At 31.3% G+C, this 6,134-nt stretch overlaps 1 long non-coding RNA gene across 1 annotated transcript; it reads left to right on the plus strand.

Moving 5' to 3' along the window:
• The first annotated feature begins 637 nt into the window (after nt 1-637).
• On the plus strand, nt 638-1,433 carry LOC136202196 (uncharacterized). Its single transcript, XR_010674351.1, has 3 exons — nt 638-788; nt 876-1,141; nt 1,257-1,433. It is a non-coding gene; the product is annotated as an uncharacterized lncRNA (long non-coding RNA).
• Nucleotides 1,434-6,134: the final 4,701 nt, after the last annotated feature.

Below are 6,134 nucleotides of genomic sequence, written 5' to 3' on the forward strand. Positions count from 1 at the left end.
AATTTGATATTTATACTACTAGATTTCTCTAGAAAGCCTAGTGTTTGTAAAAATGACTTTGATATCAATCATATATAATATATAAAAAAAAAAACTGTTTGGCCGACATTTGGACATAGTTATGTCTAGGCTCCATGCTCACCACCCTCATCCACTTTTAATAATAATAAAAAAAAATCATAACTTCCATATTCAAACAAATCCGATTTTATTTAAAATAATAGGAATACATCTCGAATAAAATTTACAACAAGTTGAAATCATTCATTAACTCCTTTTAGTCATAATTTTAATAAAATTCAGCATTTTTACCGATTTATATCAAAATACGATAAATTAGTTTTAATAGTACCATTTTTCCTTCATGAATTATTTTCGAGATGATACCATATATTGTTAATAATTTACGAATTGTTCAAACTTTGATTAAAATTTATTAAAAACATAAAAATTAGTCTGTTATGATGAAACGTGAATTAGTTTACTCATACATAACAAGGTTGGTTGTTGCAATCTTTTTTTTTTTTTCAATTTTATGAAACGTGAAAATGTGAATAATTGTTAACCCATATTTATCTATGTATTCTGTTATGATGCTGGAATTTGCTAGTTTCATCATTACCAACACGAACACAAATCGAAATCAGTTGGTTCTTTTCATGATCTGGTTCAACAACACCAAAACCGGACTATGAATCACTTCTTGAAGAATCAATGTCACTGTCTCCTCTCCTTAAGCCCAACAGTTGCTTGAAATCCATTTCCTCTCTTTTCAAGATCTGTATCAGGTAATTTAGCTCTTAAATTCGATGTCCATGTCCATTTTGTTTCCATTTCCGGGTGTCCCTTCCCATTTTCAATTTGTCCTGAAACAGCAGGAACAATGTTTACCAACAGGAGCACAAATCAAAATCAGTTGGTGCTTTTCAACAACACCAAAACCCGACTATGAATCACTTCTTGAAGAATCAATGTCACTGTCTCCTCTTCTTAAGTCCAACCGTTGCTTGAAATCCATTTCCTCTCTTTTCATGATCTGTATGAGTTTGATGATGATTGGTTTTTGTGTATTTGGATTGAAAGCCAATGAGAGATAGAAGAGCGATTGAAGCTTTGGGGTGTTGATGCAACTAAATCATAGGTAAAATTTTGAAATTTAAGCAAAAATATATTGCAATCTATGTAGATATGGTTACAACTGAAAATAGTTTGGAACTTACAACTGTTAATATAATTGCAAAGTATTTTTATGACAGGTTTAATCTGAAATTAGACAAAGCAGTAATAATTGCAGCTAGTTTTGGATTGGCGAATATCTTATCTATACTGAGTGGAGGATCTATCTCGGACATGATCGAAAAAGAGTATGGGATGAGAGGTAGACTTTGAGGTCTATGGATAGTTCAGACATTAGATGGTGTTTTCTGCATAATTCTGGGAAGAATATCTTGCTTAAGTGGTTCAGTTGTAACCATAATTATCTTCTATGTTCTCTGCCGAGCTGCTTGTGGACTCACATTTGTTGTGGTTTCTATTGTTGTGAATCAGATTTAGTTGGGTTTGGTCAACTATTAATGTTTGCTCTGCTGATAGACAACGGTTAATTTTCTTTCTAAAAATAGTTATTTTTCATTCTTACCAAAATTTTAAAATAAAAAAATTAAAAGGTAGAGAAATGGAATAATTGATTTTAACTTTTATGAAACGTATTATTTGCTATTTTAGGGAGTGTTTTAAAGAGTTAGCGGTCTCATAAATCAGGTGCAATCAAATCAACTCATAATCGTAAGTATATTTAGTTTTTCTGTATGTAGCTAACACAATTGATATTCTTCAAAGGATCAAAATACTCAAAAGAAACAGAGATAACACTTATGATAATAATGATGATATATTGCACAATTCCTATATGTCTTATACATTTCCTACAATGTGGTGGAATGTTTTTTTAAACCATCAAATGTTTCTACAGATGAGGGCTATTACATGTCTGAATGGAGATCAAATAAGAAAGAACAAGGCTATTACAGAAGAAGGCTATTACATTCGAAAGCATATAAAGAACAACATCAAATTTGTTATGTTCTTTAGCTCTCGAGATCGTGCACTGTTGGACAACAACCCAACAAGGATACGTACTATCTAGGGTTGCAACACAGAAGAGCAAGTGTCTTTCGACATTGGCCTTTAAAATGGTATAGACTGTTGGTTTTTTGGTGCATAAACACAGGGTAAAGAAAGTAAACAATCTGGGTAGAAGAAGGATGATGTTTATCAATTATGATTGGAGAGTCGAGTTGAGATATTGTAAAGTTTTGTTCGAGGCAGATGTGGCTATATGTGAATACTTTTCTTATATCTGGAATATATCAGGAGTGAAACTACATGCTATTGAAATTTCATTATAGTAAATAGTTTTGTTTTTGAAATTCTAACTTTTTTCTTGAACTATTCATTTGTTGGCATTGGCTTTAAGAATGTTTCATTAGTCAATCGATTTTTTCTATTGCTTGCTATATTAAATTCCATTAGACAATTTCTTCTATTTAGACGTGGGAACAAATTGTCAGAGATTTATATGAGATATGTGATAGGGTCTTAACTATAAGTTTGAACTTTTAATTCAAACTGTTCCATGATACATATAACCTATAGAATTAGCTCAGGTAATGGCCATACGGTGCAGTATAGAATTTGACCAGTTTATGATTGTGTTCCTACTTTGTTTTGGATTTGGAAAACAGGGCACTGACGAATGAATTAGAATGATAGTGGTCGCACAATGGTTATTTTATATTATAGTTTCATTTGAAACCAGAAGTAATAACTTCAAAGAAACTCTGTCCCGTCAACATCCAGCTGACCAGCCAATGTCCGATCTGACATGTGTGTCTCAAATTTGATAAGCTATGTGAAAAAATAAAAAATAAAAACAAATATACTGTCTATAAATTGGAGAAAAAAATTCAAAAAATTCACTGAATTTATAAATATTAATTAGCAATTCTATTATTAAATTATAAAACATGATTTTTTTTTTAAATATACAATTGGTGCATAATAAGAAACAAAAATATTTGTGTTTTATAATAAGGGTAAAATTGTTCTTGGCTACCAACATTAGGTGTAAAATTGACGTTAGGATTAAAATTTCTCCTGACCCAAAACGTTAGGGTATTTTTGCACTTTATCTCTAAATTAATCAATTTTTCTTAATAGTTTTAAATATTTATTGTGTTATTAATATGGTTACAAAAAAAACGAACCGAAAATGTACAAAATTGATTCAATTTGTCAACAAATTGTTCGAAAGATCTAATGTGACAATTAAATAACACTCAAACTAGTTTGTTCAAATTTTCAATAGCGTATTACTAAAATTGAGTTTGATTGAAAACGTTAAAATTAAATTCACATAATTTTATATGTTAGAGTTAAATCTGCATTTTCTTAAAACTTTAGGGTTAAATATGAATACTACCACTTAAAACATTAGGGTTAAATATGAATAGTACCACTTACAAGAACAAGTAGAAGAACAAGTAGAATTGCATAAGCTGAAACTTGTTATACAATTTCCACAAATTATGTAAAATAAATAGATTTTAATTAAAAAAACAACAAAAATTTGACAGATGGAGGAGATGAAAGTGATGTGTAAGCCTACCAAATTACCAACTCAAGAGATGACACAATAAATAAATTGAATTTATTTTACAAAGTTTGTATCGAAACGGAAGACACAGGTTTTGAGTCGGTGGGTCTCCTGCACCCTCCTTCTCGCCAGAGACATTGATTCGATTAGGTTTACATATTGCAACAACTCCATTGGTGTAAATGTCATAGAAATAAGGTACATTAGTTTGTGCTCCTATTTGACAGCCAAGGATCAATCATTCACTCTAAGCCTATGTTGCACGGAATTTTTTTTCACAAGCGTTACCGCCTTTCCTATCTGTTTCTGTTTCCGTTTCTTTTTTGTTTCCAATACTGTTTCCTGTATCCGTTTCTATTTGAGTGCAACATAGCTCTAAGCACAAGAAGAAGCTGAACCTATTACATGGAGATGATGAAATGCTAGGACTCCTAAATCCGATGATGGGATTCAGACTACCAATTCAATCAACTGAATTAAGTTTCGTTGTGAAGTAAAGCCATATTTTGTTGATTCAAAACATATATGTACTGCAGTAAGGAAAAGGGGTAAATTCACAATATTCCAATTCATAACAGGTTTCATCTTGTTCCCATGCCTCCACTGGCCACAAACGAAGCACAACCATAAGTTTAGACATTTGGTCAAAGATGGATGTCCATTAGCAAGAGAGTGACTGCTCTAATACATTCTAAAATTAGCTATTTAGTCGATGATAGTAACAGGACAGTAAAATTTGAATGCATAAACCATTACAATTGTTCTGTTTAGTACAGTGATAAGAGATGAATTGATATCACCAATGTAGCAGTTGGCTGGTTGCGTTGTTTGATCAACATATTCCTTGCTGCAAAACCACTTGATATCACCAATGTCAAACTAAATACTATTTTTTCTTTTCTATTGTGTTTATGTGAAAATGGTATTTATATTATAAAAGGATAGTTTATGCAATAAATATATAATTACTATCAACATAAATTTGGAATCCATAATGTATTTTGATCTAATTATATAGTTTTGGGTTACTTCGAAGCTTTTTTCCTTGGTTTTATTTTTTAACACAATTAACAAACTCCAATAATTTTGATTGCAATATCCAAATTAGTGCAAAACAAAATGTACAAAATTCGGAAGTATCTTAGTGCAAAGCAAAATGTACAAAATTGGGAAGTATCGAAAAAGAAGAAGAGGTTTGAAAAAAAAAATCAAAGCATCAGGTAAGAAGAAAACAAGCTTATGGAAGAAGCATCAAAGGACAATGGCAGCGCAGAACACACCGAGCTTGGCTCTAATGATAGTTGTTCTCAATCATATGCTCAACGATGTGTCAAGAAAAAGGAAGTTTCAATACTAGGGTATGGTAAAGATGTTGAGCATCTAAAAAATTGTAATAAAATCATATGGGATGTGTGTGCCTCTAGTAATTTACAAAAAAAATCAAGTATGTGCAAGAGAACAAATGTGAGGTATTGAAGGAGATATTTTCCAAAGAAATCATGGAAGTTAAAAAGAGAAAGGGAAGAGCGAAAGGACTTCAGGACATTGACATGAATAACAGTGTCAATTTCACGTAGAAAGTTCACTAGTTATGTGCCTCATCCAAAACCCAAAATACCAGTTGATAGTGATAATAGCCATGCTCGTGGTACTAACAAGGATGATGAGGAAGACAACAATGATTACGAGGAAGAACAAAATGATGGAGATAATAATGGGTATGATGGCGGCTAAAGTGAAGGGATCAATGACGATGAAGTTTGAAGATGTCAACGGATTAGAACTATTCTTGGTGTTACTAAGGGATAAAAAAATTATAAATTTAAGGGGTGTGTTTTTTTAAGTAAATGTTGGGTTATAGGCTAAGATCGGAATGCAAAGATCCCAACTAGGTTGGCATCTTTCACAAAATCAATTAAAAACCCCGTCACACATAACTATCAGCTTGAGTTTTTAGTTCAAAGGGTTCCATGATACATATAACCTATAGAATTAGCTTCCATAACACCTATACAATGCAGTATAGAATTTGATCAGTTTATGGTTGTGTTCATGCTTTGTGTTGGATTTGGAAAACAGGGCATTGTCTCCTCATATTCTCATTAGGATAAATTAGAATGATATTGGTCGCACAATGGTTATTTTATATTATAGTTTCATTTGAAACCAGGAGTAAATAACTAGAAAGAAACTTTGTTCGGTCAACATCAAGCTGGCCAGCCAAAGTCCAACCCAACTCAATCTGACATGTGTGTCAGATTTGATAAACTATGTGAAAAAAACAATAAAAAAAAAACAAGTATACGGTCTTTTGTATAAATTGGAGAAAATAATTCAAAAAATCCACTGAATTTATAATATTAATTAGCAATTCTACTATTAAATTATAAAACATTAATTTTTTTTAAATATGCAATTAGTGAAGAATAAGAAATAAAAATATTTATGTTTTATAATAGGGGTAAAGTTAGCCCAAATT

Source organism: Euphorbia lathyris, chromosome 8 (genome assembly GCF_963576675.1).
Source record: "Euphorbia lathyris chromosome 8, ddEupLath1.1, whole genome shotgun sequence".
NCBI classification, from domain to species: domain Eukaryota; kingdom Viridiplantae; phylum Streptophyta; class Magnoliopsida; order Malpighiales; family Euphorbiaceae; genus Euphorbia; species Euphorbia lathyris.